The sequence below is a fragment of the Sorex araneus genome, chromosome 1 (genome assembly GCF_027595985.1).
Source record: "Sorex araneus isolate mSorAra2 chromosome 1, mSorAra2.pri, whole genome shotgun sequence".
In the NCBI taxonomy this organism is placed as follows: domain Eukaryota; kingdom Metazoa; phylum Chordata; class Mammalia; order Eulipotyphla; family Soricidae; genus Sorex; species Sorex araneus.
In genome coordinates, this window is record NC_073302.1 from 34,152,600 (window position 1) to 34,167,735 (window position 15,136).

Consider the following 15,136-nt stretch of genomic DNA (forward strand, 5'->3'; position numbering starts at 1 on the left):
AGTTTTTCTCATTCTGGTGACTCTGGGACTCAGGCTTCTTGCATCACGTGGCTCTCCCATTCTCTGGGGCCTTGAGATCTTCTGTTTAGTTTACATTTGCATCTGGTGGATGGAAAAGCAAAGATAGGATGGAAAATGCACACTTTGAGTTACTTTGGCCTGGACACGATACACGTCATTTCTCTTCATATTTCCACATTTCACTGGCCAGGAAACTGATCTCAGCTATCTGCAAAGTACACGTGAGTAGGTGAGGAGAGTGGGAAATAGTATTTGGCTTGGCAGCCCAAGGTAGGGAAATAAATGGGCATTTTCCTTTGTAGCTGACAGGTGGAGAAATTAGGACTTGAATGGAGGACATTGGTTCTATTCTTCAGACTCCATGTCTTACAATTTCTCCTACAGATATAGTCACAAGTATGTGCCACTTTACTTTTTCATGGTACAACTATAGATACTATATAATAGCAAAAGATTGAAAAAACTCTGAATGTTCACCAAAGGTACTGGATGAACAAATTATTATAAGCTCTTTAAATATAGCACAGAGGAATTGCTTGGAATTGAAAAGCAAGATACAAAACAGTGTGTGTACTGCTATTATTTTTTCTGTTTATATATTTGTGTTTGTTTGGGGGCCACACCTGGTGATGCTCATCAGTTATCCAGGCTCTGCACTCAGGAATTACTCCTGGTGGTGCTTAGGGAACCATATGGGATGCTGGAGATTGAACTGAGGTCGACCGAGTGCAAGGCAAGTGTACTCACTGTACTATCAGTTTGGCCCACAGTTATTTAAAGAAATAAATATATCCGTGCTCAGATATTTCTCGTGTGTTTGTGGAAAGGTTGCAAACAACTGGAAACAGTGGTCGTTTCTGGTTTAAGTGATAATGATGGTAATAGGATTGAATGGGAGAAAGACATTTTTATCACATATTCTTTTTATAAGTTTTGGTATGTGCCTACTTTAAAAAAGTACAAAATTAAATTGTAGAAATAGAGTAAGTTACAACTGAAGGATAGCTGTATTATACCTGAAAAAGCTGCTTCCTGAAAAAAAAATGTATGGTGTGGTATCATTTAGAAATAAAACACAGTCCTGGAGAGAGAGCTCACCGGGCTCAGCTCAGGCTTAGCGTTCAGAAGGCCCAGGCTTGATCCCCATCACTGCGTGGTCCCCCAGGTACTACCAGGAGCCACCCTTTGGCGCATAGAGCCAGAAGCATTCCCTCAAGCACCACTGAGTAAGGCCCAGAAACCCAAACCAAAAAATCCCATATAAAACTCTAACAAACATGCTCCTCCTATTCCTGGTTAGCCCTGCTATGACGTCCCATGCCTTCTGTTAAAATGCATGAATGCTAGACTGGGAAGGAAGTACAGAGGTCTGGGGCACATTCTTTGGATGTGCAGAACCTGAGTTTCATCTCTGGCATTACTTGGTTCCCTGAACATAACCCTGGAGGCTCCTGACCACTGCCAGGCGTTACTCTGGGGATCCTCTACATTGCCAAATGTAGCAGCACCGAGAGACTGAGTTTGAGCACTGAATGTCAGACCTAGTTGGCCACGTGGACTTGCAGTGGCCCCCGGTTCCCTGTGCACTGCTTGGGAAGTCCTCCCCCACCCCGCCTTTAAAAACAAATGGAGGGATATAAACAAAATGCAAACATGAAAGTTCATAAGTTTGTAACTCATGGTGATTCACTAATAAAAAAATAAAATAAATAAAATAAATATGGATTTCTATTGCTTTCCTGAAAAAAAAAAACAAATGAAAGATGAGCAATGTGTCAACATTTTGCTGCATTTTATACACTCATCACATTCTGAATTGCACCTCTGTGGTTCCTCTACTCTGCTTCTCCCTTAAGAGCCTGCATTATCTCAGATTCACCCAGGTATCCAGATCTGTGCCAAAGAGGAGTGTCTTGTCCATAGCAGGTGTGTGGTAAACATTGAGTTGGTGCCTAAGACAGGGAGCACATTGAGTAAAGTGACTATGAATTTTAAACGTGATTCAGCCCAGCTTCAGAACTGCGCCAGATCCAGTGACGCTTAAGTAATGCCTGTGGCTTATCCTCTAGCTGTTTCTTGATGGCAGACCTCTCTATATATCCACTGATCCAGTGCTACCTTTCCATGGTCTACTTAGCACTTTCTCAAAGAAGTCACCAAGGACCCCATCAGTTTTAGTTGACGCTCATTGTTCTACTAAATTATTGTACTTTTTTTTTTTGCTTTTTGGGTCACACCTGGTGATGCATAGGGGTTACTCCTGGTTCTACACTCAGGAATTACTCCTGGCGGTGCCCAGGGGACCATATGGGATGCTGGGATTCAAACCCGGGTCAACCGCGTGCAAGGCAAACGCCCTACCCGCTGTGCTATTGCTCCAGCCCCCTAAACTGTTGTACTTTCATTGGAACACTAATCAGTTTGTTTATGAAACTGTTAATTCTTTTTTGTTGTTCTTTATTTTATTTTATTTTATTTTTGCAATTTTGGGCATTGAAATTTACAATACTGTTCCTGATATGGTTTCATGCACACAGCGTTCCAACACCATACTCTTCCACCAGAGTGTCTACTTCCCTCCACCACTGTCTCAGTGTCCCACCCTTCAACCTCTCTACAACATTTATATCACTGTTCACCCCCCTCCTGTTTCCCCCATCATGGGAAGCTTGGTTCTATAGACCAAATCTCAGGTTTTGCTCCATTTGTTACTCCCTTGCATCTGTCCATCTCCTTCTCACTGACTTTATTTAGCACAGTACCCTCCAGTTACATCCATGTAGAAGCAGATTGCATGATGTTGGTTTATTATTTTTTTCATCCCATTTCTTTTGCTACCATTGCTATTGTGGTGACTGGGGCCATACACGTTTGGTTGTGGTGCTTGTATATTTGGCCACAGTGCTTACTGGGGGTCACACTTTTTAATTATTTATACATATTTTCAGGGTTGCACTCCTGGCAATCGTGCGCATACCTTTAGTTTTGGTGTTCACTAGGGGTCACACCTTAATGCCAGTGCTAACACACACACACACACACACACACACACACACACACATGCACGCACACGCATGCAGGACTCTGCAACTGAGATTGCATACAGGGGTGAGTGGCACCCGACTGAAAGCAGCCTCACCCTGATGACAAGGGCAGGACCTTTTTGCTACCACGCCATCATCCGGGCCCAGTTCCTCTATTCTGATTATGTTTAGAGTGTCCACTGTGCATATACTGACCTGGAATGAAGATCAGAGACCACTACGCAATCTGATCTCAAGAAGCTAAGGAGCAGTGAAGGAGGCAGTTAAGCAGTACTGTATCACTCTGTACAGTGTTAAATGCGCTGTGCATAAGTGTAGAATTGTGTGAGAATACAGAGAAGAAACAACAAACCAAGCTCCTAATGGGTGAGGGAAATCCTGAGAGATTGAGTTGAACATGAAAGGAGAAACAGGTAGGAAAAGCACGTCCCCGCCTGATGGAATAAAAAGTAGTTCAAGCTAGATTGTGCATAGGGGTAGTAGCAGATGAGCCCAGAGACAAGAAGAGGTGGAATAGGGGTGGGACTTTTGCATGAAATTGGGGATACGAGCTTTCGAAAGCAAGAGAAATTCCTTGGAAGATTGCATTTGTGGCAGTAATGCAGGGAAGCTGCTTGAGTTCTTTAAGTTCCTAGAGAGCAGGAATCAAGTCTCACATATCAGTACAGAGCTTAGTCCATGGACATTCTGTAAAATGGGCTTGAATCTCTAGATACTGCTTTCATGATATTTTCCTCTCTCTCAAGAATTGCCTTTTCTGAAATAGTAACTAAGGGTTGAATCCTTTTTGCACTCCACTAAGTTGTGAGGGTTATCATGCCCGTTCCCTAGACCTACTGTCTGAGTGGTATAGATCTAGAACCACGAGAAGATTTAAGTGAGGGGGTTTAAGTGAGGGGACTATAGAGAAACCTGTTGAGCCTTGAGTTTCAGTTCTCCCCAGTTTAACCAGTTTTGTATGTGGCAGTTTCTTTGTCTATGCAATGATGAGAAGGATACCTACCGATGCTTCAGAGAGTGCTGTGGAGAGTCACAGTACAAGGTGCCTGGCTTTACAGATGTTACATGTGTTACATGCTCAGTAAATAATTCTTTTTAAAATTTTTAAAATTTATTTCCATAAAGTTGTTCACAATAATTAATTACATTCAATATTTTAACACCAATCCCACCACCATTACACCTCCCACCGCCATTATTATTTTGTATCACTTGTTATGAATAGTATGAGATGTCTGTTAGGGTCGATCTTCCAGTGCTTCAACAAAAAAGTAAAAAAAAAATAGTATGCAAAGTCACATGGCCGCAAAATTGACCACATGCTCCTGGAATTCTAAAATTTTAAATAATTGGGGACATCACTGCAGCAAGTTGCTCTGTTCCCAGATTCATTTGTGAGTCTCTCAGTAAATAATTCTTACTATTAAGAATTATACCTCAAGAGCAGTGAATGGTGAGTGGTGAAGCTGAATGAACCAGGCAGTCTGATTTTAGAATCTTTAACTATTGTTGCCTTGTTACAATGAATGAGTTATGGATTTAATAAGGAAATGATTAGAGATGGGTTCTGAAACAGTGAAACAAAATGAAGAATTTTAGTCAATATGGGAAATATTATTTGGCCTGTGTAAATCTTAAATTTCACTGTATCACTGTATCACTGTTATCTCATTGCTCATTGATTTGCTTGAGTGGGCACCAGTAACGTCTCCATTGTGAGGCTTGTTGTTACTGTTTTTGGCATATTGAATACGCCATGGATAGCTTGCCAGGCTCTGCCATGTGGGTGGGATAGCCTCGGTAGCTTGCCAGGCTGAAGCAATAGCACAGCAGGTAGGGCATTTGTCTTGCATGCGGCCGACCTGAGTTCGATTCCTCCGTCCCTCTCGGAGAGCCTGGCAAGCTACTGAGAGTATCCTGCCCACACAGCAGAGCTTGGCAAGCTCCCTGTGGCATATTTGATATGCCAGAAACAGTAACAAGAAGTCTCACAATGGAGACGTTACTGGCGCCCACTCGAGCAAATCGATGAACAACAGGACGACAGTGTGACAGTGCAGTGCTACAATGGAAATATTATTTGGTATCAGGAATTATTCTTAGGATCTCTTCTAAGTGTACCCCACCCCCCATAACTTCTTTGCTGCCTTGTCACATATAAGGGAGTCATATGGGGTTGGGGGAAACCTCCATAATTTAAGTAGGTGATATCAATCCCCAATTCATATTGTGCATGACTAATTGGAGTCTCTCTTACGAAGACCTCCCACTGGGAGTTGGTCTGCTCATGCTGACACCTGGCGTACATTGTCAAGTCTGGTTGCTCTATTCCTCTTCCCCACAATCCCTAGAATTTTCCAAGTTTAGGATCCAAGTGGGAATCTTATGTTGGAGGATGTTGTGCAAACCACATGCATAAAGAAAATAATTTACATTTTTCCTTTCTTAGCTTCTGGAACATCAGTGATTCCGTCCTCCCACTTCCATTGGGCAGAAATTGAGGTAGTCTCCGTATGCTCCCTCCACTTCTCCAACACCCACCACACACACCCACGCACGCATACACGCACGCACACACGCCCCCCCCCCCCCACTCCCTGTGCATGCATGCCAGCAAGAAATCCAACAGACTTTACTTGGTGTTCCCTTCTCTATCTGAGCTGCCTTTTCCCCTAGCACCAAGTAAAGTGTGGTTGGAGGGCCCGCTTGGGATGGGAGATGCATACTGAAAGTAGACTACAGGTTGAACACGATGACCACTCAATATCTCTATTGCAAACCACAACACCAAAAAGGAGAGAGAGAGAGAGAGAGAGAGAGAGAACAAAAGGGAATGCCCTGACACAGAGGTGGGGTGGGTGGAGGGGGATGGGATTGGGGGGTAGGAGGGATACTGGGGTCATCGGTGTTGGAGAATGGGCACTGGTGGAGGGATGGGTTCTCGAGCCTTGTATGACTGAAACACAAGCACAAAAATATGTAAATCTGTAACTGTACCCTCACGGTGATTCACTAATAAAAAATTTTTTTAAAAATCCAACAGAGCTACTATTTCTTTTTTCTTATTCAGGGACCCAAGGACAAATGAAATCAGTAATGAAGAAGGAGCCCGCCAGCAATCTACTTTTTCATCTCATTTCCTTTCCTCACTACTTAGCATTGTTTTTTGTTTCTTATACCATTCTTTCTTTCTCCTTTCCTTCCCTTCATCTTATTTCTTTATCCTTTGCATGGCTCCTGCTAGTATGTATTTAATAAAAAGTTTTTGATAACATAAAGACAAGATGCATTGTATATTTAACACCCAGTGATACTCAGTTATAGATGGTGGTGCATGAATATTACTTTGCTCTAGACTTTTTTTTTTGAGGGTGGTTGATCTTCGACTCCACTCTCACAATGACACCCAACAATGTCTGTTTTTGTTGACAATCAGGGTGAAGGCCGCCTGGCCAGTGCAGAGCCTCAAGGTGAAAGGCAGGGCTCATGAAGGTTCTTATTTCTATGAGGTCATTTGTTTGTTTGTTTGTTTTTCACTTTTCATGGCTTCACAGTGGAAAAGTGCCTAGATATTTAAGGCTGTAAACAGAATTGCTAAATCATAGGGGATTTACTTCTTATGGTCAGAAGGAGGTGGGGAGAAAAGAACCAAAGGGAAGTAGAAGATATTTAGGAAGCCCCAAAGCATTGTTGTAACTCGCTGACTTTGACAGTCTTCCAGCCTTGTTGGACAGCAGACCAGATTCCCTGCGTTTTCAGTTTTCTTACCCCTAGTATAAGCAATACTTGAAATTCGAGTAACTTCTGCCCTTGGTTGTTCTCCTACTCAACCTTTCCGTATCGATCACTAAGAACTTTCTCCACCAACTCTGACCAACTGATAACTTACTTGTCGGGATTGTAAGAACCCTGACATTGGCTTCAGGTCTGTCATAAAGTATCAATAAGGACTCAGATTCATGTAGACGGTGATGCTATTGGCAACTGTTCCCCTTCACTGGTTTCCAGGGAAAGCCTTTAGAAATGCAGAAGAGAGTCCCAGGAAAATCTCCTGACTAGAGCAAGCAAAGGAGACTGTGCAGTCATGCTTTCCCTCTTGTCCCCACCCAATGCTGACCACCATCCCAGAGGCAGCACAGCCCTTGTGAGTCCTAGTACCGTAAAATTTGGTATAAAAGAAGAATATATTGTTGGAGATCATACTAACATGACCAAATAATGAAGGAATGCTGTTTTGTGCCAATAAATTGAGGAAATGAAATGTTTTCAGGTCCCTTTAAAATGCACTTTGCAGGCTGGTGATGTAGCTTTGTGTAGAGCACATGCCTTAGATTTATAGGACCCTGAGTTTATCTGCCAGCACCAAAAGCAAAGCAAAGCAAAAATAAAACAAAGCCTCCAAAACCCCAAACCAAATCCAACACAAAGTTAATATCAAACTAAAGTTAGTGCAAGATGGAATCGAAAATACTAATAGCCCTATATAAAAAATTTGGAATTTGCTTTGAAAAACTTTCCCATGATGAAACTCTGAGGCCAGACAATCTCTCTGATGAAATGAAGACGAATAAATAATATGAAAGCTAAATTTAGAAAACAGAGGTGGGAGCATCTCTTAACTAAGTTTGTGAGATAAGCATTACCCAGACACCAAAACCTGAGAAAAAACACTTCTAAAAGAGAAAATTCCTGATGAATCACAGACACTGCAGTAGACTGAATGTGTGCGTCTGCCTTCAAAATTCATTTGGTGATGTGATGGCGTCAGGAGGTGTGGCTTCTCAGAGGCAATTAAAGTACGCCACGAGGGTGACCTTCAGGAATGAGGTTAGTGTTCATGTAAGGGTCTCCAGAGAGTGCTCTTGTCCTCATCCACCCTGTGAGGTCAGCTGTCTGTAGCCTGGAAGAGGCTGTCCTCAGACAGTGAATCTGCCAGTGCTTTAATCTCAGACAGTCCAGTCTCCAGAACTATGAGACATAAATGTTTGTTATTCAGCATCACCCAGTCTATGGTACTCTGCCCTAACATCTCAAGTGGACTAAAATAAAAACTAAAATCCTTAATGAGGGGCCGAAGAGATATACAGGGTTTATTGCACTTGCCTTGCACGTGGAAGACCCCATTCGATCCCTTGCACTGCACATGGTCCCCTCAGTCCCACCAGCAGGGATCCCTGATCCCTCACGGGTTGTGGTCCCAATAAAACCCAACAAAATCCTTTCTTAAATTTTATTTATTTATTTTGTCAATTGAATCACCGTGAGCTACAGTTACAAAACTTTTATGTTTGAGTTTCAGTCATACAATGCTCAAACACCCATCCCTCCACTAGTGTACATATTCCACTATCAATGTCCCTAGTATCCCTCCCCCATTCCACCCCTCCCCCCTGCTTCTATAGCAGACAATTTCCCTCTTTCTCTCTACTTATGGGTATTATGGTTTGCAATACAGATAATGAGATTCCATAATCAACAAAATCCCTAATGAAACTAACAGGTTGAATTCAGCAATACCTAAAAAGATGAATCTCAAATAATCATGTGGAGTTTTTCAGGTTGTTTACTCCCAAAATTAGAGGGTTTTGCATATTCACATGTAAAGGGAGAAAAACCATGTAATTCTCTCTCCATTAAACAAATTCAGTAATTCTTCACTCAGCAAATTGGGATAGTTATAGTTTTGTTTTTACTTGGCTGTGCTCAGGGGCTATTGGCTGTGTGTTTGGGACCTGTTCACAGTGGTGTTGGTGATTGGATCCAGGATCCTGCATGCAAAACATCTTCTCAGACTATCAAGGTATCTTTGGGAATATAGGATTTTTTTTTAGGAGGGCACACCTGGCAACACACCTGGTGGCACTCTTGATTCTGTGCTCAGGGATCACTCCTTGTGGACTCAGGTGACCATAGGGGGTGCTGGGGATCAAATTCAAGTCAGCCATGTTAAAGTCAAGTATCCTACCCACTGTATTATTGCTCTGGCCCCTAGAAATATATTTTTACTCTCCATGTTTATCCATTTATAAGCAAATTTTATGCCCAAAAGTAGAGAGAGAGTATGGGGAATATTGTCTGCTCTAGAGGCAGGGGGAGGGTGGGAAAGGGGGGGTATACCCGGGATATTGGTGGTGGGGAATGTGCACTGTTGGAGGGATGGGTGTTTGATCATTGCGAGATTGTAACCCAAACATGAAAGCTTGTAACTATCTCACGGTGATTCAATGAAATTTAAAAAATTAAAAAAAATAAACACAAAATTAAAAAACCCAAAAAACAAACAAAAAAAGAAATATATTTTTAACTTGATAAAAACTTCTACAAAACATCAATAATAGCATCATGTCTAACATGGAAACATAATAAACCCTTCCTTATGATTGAGAACATGTATGGATTTTCTCTTGCAACTTATTTTTTCATTTGTTTAGGAGGCCATGTTTGGTGATGCTGAGGGTCTGCTCCTAGCCCAGGGATCGTTCCTGGTGAGGCTTGGAGAATTATATATGATACTGGAGATTGAACTTGGGTTGGCTACATGCAAATAACACCTCACACACTATACTGTCTGTCTGGCTCCTTTCTTAAATCTATTCAACACTAAATGGAGGTCTTTGCCATTACAATGAAGTAAGAAACAAAAATAAAAAGCTAAATGGCCCCAAAAAAGGAAAAAGTAAGATCATCTAAGATCATCTCTCCTGGTTATGAGTTTATAGAACATCTTAAGGAATTTACAAAACAGCTACTAAAACTTACAAGTGGATTTAGAATGACCATAGGAATTTCAAAAGGCCATAGTAAGTTTAGTAAGTGAATTCAGAAAAGCCATAGGTGATAAAGACAATAATGCAATTAGAATTGTATCTTTTTAATTAAAATACTAAAATTAATTTTTATGGTGATATATAACATTTCAGTTTCACGTATGCTACAGAGAGATACAGTGCTTATTTACATTGAAAAATGATCACCGGAAGAAATTTCATCATCATGCATAGTTACATTTCTTTTCTTCTGATGAGAACTTTTAATATGACTGTCACTATCTTTCAAATATACAATCCAGCATCAAGTCACTGAACTGTGCCTATTACATCCCCATATGTGACCTATTTTATATCTGGAAGTTGTGTTTTTTAACACCATTTCAGCCATCACCATCTTTTGTGTAGTTGTTTAGCACCATTATTTGTTTACTTAGTTATTTTAGATTCCACTTAGCATAATGTCCTCTAGATCATCTATGTTGTTGCATATGGTATGATTTCCTTTTTAACATGTTGACACTGGGTCTGCAATTTGTGATAATTAAACCACATTCAAGTGTGAGTCACAGGTGGTACATGTGGTGTCATTGTATAAATGATGGAATAGTATCCCTTATATATGTGGAGACATTGCATATATGTCCTGACCCCCCACCAGACTGTCTTCACTGGGGCACCTGGGGGGGGGGGGCGGTTGGTTTCTCTCCCTGCCCCAAGCAGAACGCTGGCAGCCGAAAACCTCCAGTACCCAACTACTGCCATGCCCAAGGCCACTCTCCACATACTTGGATGAGCCTCACCCAAGAGGGGATGAGCCTCACTCAAGACAGGATGAATTTCACCAGAGAGCGGACTGGCAGGAAAACTCAGGTATGGCAGGAAAACCCATGACTGAGATCTCCAAGCTTGCTTGGATTGGGTCTGGGCCTCCTCCCCACCAGGTCCCCAGTTTTCCAGAAGCTTGGCAGTCACACCCACAAACTGCCCCGACATCATGTAATCTCATCAATGGCCAAGACCCAGAGACTATAAACTAAAGCTCCTGGAAGAGAATGACACAGAATTTCCTGGAATACAAAACAAATTGTCTAGCATTGCCTTTTCGGCAGGTTTGAGTGGAAATGGGACTGGTGTTGAAATACCGAATGGAACCAAAGTAGAGAGAGAGTATGGGGGAAATTGTCTATCACACAGGCAGGGGAAGGGTTGGAATGGGGGTAGGGTAGGGGAATACTGGGGATTTTGGTGGTGGAAAATGTGCACTGGTGAAGGGATGAGTGTTTGATGATTGTATGACCGAAGCTCAAACATGAAAGCTTTGTAATTATCAAACAAAAAAGGGGGGGGACTGGAGTGATAGCACAGTGGGTAGGGCATTTGCCTTGCACGCGGCTGACCTGGGTTCGATTCCTAGCAATATGGTCCCCTGAGCACCGCCAGGGGTAATTCCTGAGCGCAGAGCCAGGAGTGACCCCTGTGCATCATCGGGTGTGACCCAAAAAGAAAAAAAAAAGGTGGGAATAATAATAAAATAATAAAATTTTTAAATGTATATAAAATATATATCCCACATTATCTTTATCCATCCATGACAGTTAGGCTATTTCCATATCTTTGCTATTCTAGGTAATGCTGTAATAAACCTTGCAAGATAGTGTTTTTGTTTTCTTCACATAAATACCTAAAGAGGAATTGCTAGGTCACAGTGTGTTTTTAAGTTTTTTAGGAACTCCCTTCTATATTATTTTCTATAGTGATTGCACTCATGTATATTCTCCACAGCAAAGCACAATTCTTGTTATTTTTTTATTGTTTATTTAAAAAAATTATTGTACAGGTAACATCATTACAACAGTGTCACCTTTCATGGTTCGATAAACAAAGTTAATGTTTCTCTACCACCATCACAGTGTCCAGGGCACTCTCCCCCAGCCCTGATATCACCTCTATCCTCTTCTTTTCTCCCAGTCTCCTCCTGCCACTGCTTGGTAATCTAAACTTTGTAATAAAAGACTAAAATTCCTCACTGAATTTTGTCTGTTTCTTTCTTTAATATGACATATGAATAAGATGATCTGGTTTATGTTTTTATCCTTCTCATTTCACTTGGTATGATGCTCTTCAGTCACCTCCAAGTTGCAGCAAACCACAAGATTTCATCCTGTTGGAAAACATCTTGCATATTTTCCTAATCCAAGCACCCCCCATTTCTTTATCCAATCATCTGTCATTTGCCGTTCGGATTCTTACTAGATCCTGGCCCTTGTACTTGGTGCTGCAGCTTGTGCCTATATCCCATTTGAATGATGAGTACTTCTTAGGTAGATGTCAAGAAGTAAGATGCTTGGTCATATGAAAGTCCCAAGTTCTGTTTTTATTTTTATTATTTTTTAAGGTAGAAAACACGTAGCTAGCAGTGTCCAGGGATTACTCCTGGTTCTGCATTCAGGGATCACTTCTGGCAGGGGTTGGGGGATCATATAGGGTGCCAGGGATCGAACCCAGATCAGCTGTGTGCAAGGCAAGCACCCTATCCGCTGTACTATTGCTCTGGCCCCTTATTAGTTTTTTTAGGAAGCACTGTACTGTTTACCATAGAGACTGGACCAGGTGACATTCCCAACAACAGGGAAAGAAGGTCCCTTTTTGGTCACAGGCCTGCCAATACCGTTGCTGCCTGTCTTTTTGACATATGCTAGTTTTCTGGTGTGAGAAGATATCTCGTCATTTTGATATACATTTCGCTGATAATCATAAGATAGTGAACCCTTTTTTTCATATTGCCTACTGGTCGGCTGGATGATTGACTCACAGCTTATGAAGCAGGAGTTGGATGCACATAAAACTGGATTTGCATTCTGACTCCCTTACTTAACTGTTTTAACTTTGATCATGCTGCTTAATCTTTCAGAACCTTCTTGTTATTTCGTGTCCATTTTTGGCAATAGCATTCTAACTGCCAGGACGTGATATCACATTGTGGTTTTGATTTGAATTTCTATGAAAATTAGTGATGTTGAACGTCTTTTCATGTGCCTGTTGACCAGCTATGTCTTTTTAAAAAGAATTTCTACTGGGGCCAGAGTGATAGTACAATAGGGTGGGCATTTGCCTTGCATGTGGCCAACCCGGATTTGATTCCAGGTATCTGATATCGAACCTTGAGCACCACTAGGAATAATTCCTGAGTGTAGAGATAGGAGTAACCCCTGAGCATTGCTGGGTGTGACCTGCCAAAATAAAAAAAACAAAACAATATCTACTCACATACATTTCCCATTAAAAGTTTTGAATTTGCATTTTCTGTGGTTATTGTATAAGTTCATTTTGAATATTTTGTGGTTATTATATGGGTTTATTTTGGATATTATTTGTTATATGATTTGCAAATATTTTTTCCCAATCAGTAGGCGTTCTTTTCATTTTGTTGATGATTGCTATGCGGAAGCTTCTTAAATTATATTTTTATAGATCATAGCAATTGGAAAGTATAATTTATAATATAAATCTATTAGAAAACACAAAAATACTTAAGCAGGGCAGGAGCAATTGTACAGTGGATAAATTGCTTCCCTTGTGCCCCTTGAGCCCACCAGAAATGATCCATGATAATAGAGCCAAGAGTAAACTGAGCGCAGTCAGGTGTGGGCCCCAAACCAAATAACAACAACAACAACAATAGCAACAACAATAGCAACAACAATGACCCAAACAAACAAAACTCAAAAAAAAAAAAAAACCCAACCCTAAAGAGGGAGAAACTAGATTCTAGCATGAAATAAAAATTATGTTTTTAGAAGAAAAGACGTGGGAGTATATTTATAAACTTCAGCAAAGATTTTTTTAGAGTATAATATTTCTAAAGTAGCAGCAAGGAAAAAAATATTAAATTGAAATTAAAAATGTTCATTAAAAGTTGCCATGCCAAAAATGCAAAGGGAAGACACAGAAAACATAAGTATTTGACAAAGAACATGCAGGTAGAATAGATAAACAGTTTTATTAGTCATAATAGACACACACTTTGTAGTTATGCAAAATAGACAAAAGACTTGAAAAAGTAGATGACGAAAGATGACATATAAACAGCCAAGAAGCACACAAAATTGCTAAATACAATTATCTTCAAAGAAAATACAAATTAGCATTTCACTTGAATGAGATACAGTTACTATCAATTAGAATGGATAAAATAAAAAAGGTTTTGGTGTTAAAGATGTGGGCCAACTGCTGGCAGGGGATTAAAAAAAAACAGGCCTATTATGTAGCCCAGAATTCTGTTTCTAGGTAATTTTTAAAAAACACCCACAAAGGATCAAGCATATGAATATTCACAGAAGCTTTATTTGTACTAGTCCCAAACTGTGAAGAATCCATCTATTCATCAACATGAGGATAAGTTATGCTATGATCCATATAAGAGAGAACTACTCAGCAAGAAAAAAGGCTGTACTACTGATAGATACAGTAACTGGAACAAATCTCAAAAATGTGTTTAATGAAAGAAGCCACATACAACATAGTACATATTGAACCCATTTTTCTAAAACTCTGGAAGAAGCAAAAGTTATATTGATTAAATTAAGTTGCTTTCAGGGTTACATGGTAACTTTTTTTTTTCTTTTTTGATCACACCTGGCGATGCACAGGGGTTACTCCTGGCTCTGCACTCAGGAATTATCCCTGGCGGTGCTCAGGGGACCATGTGGGATGCTGGGAATTGAACCTGGGTCGGCCGCGTGCAAGGCAAATGCCCTACCCGCTGTGCTATTGCTCCAGCCCCTACATGGTAACTTTTTAGAGTCACAATCACAATCATGAAATCCCGTTGATCGTCGATTTCTCGAGCGGGCTCAGTAACCTCTCCATTCGTCCTATCCCTGAGATTTTAGAAGCCTCACTCCACCCAATGATGCCACATTGCAGGCTCTTTCAGGGTCAGGGAATGAGATCAAGCATGTTACTGGCTTTAGTATATGAATACAACATGGGAAGCATGCGAGGCTGTCCCATGTGGGCAGGAAACTCTCAGTAGCTTGCTAGTTTTTCACAGAGGGAGAACTAGGTTATAAGATATCACTTCTGGGAGCTTGCTTTTAAGTCTTTGGATGTTGGCTGTTGATGGGATTATACACACCTGGGTTCCTCTGCTGGTACCTTCATGCTTGAGGCTTGTAAGAACATGTGGAGAGGGGCCTTGAGCATGGCTGTGGCTAGGTTCCAGTGGTCTTTGGCTGCCAGGAGCTCTGCTCTGGGTGGGGAGGGAAGCTGGAACCCATCCCCTCCTAGGGGCCCTGGGGA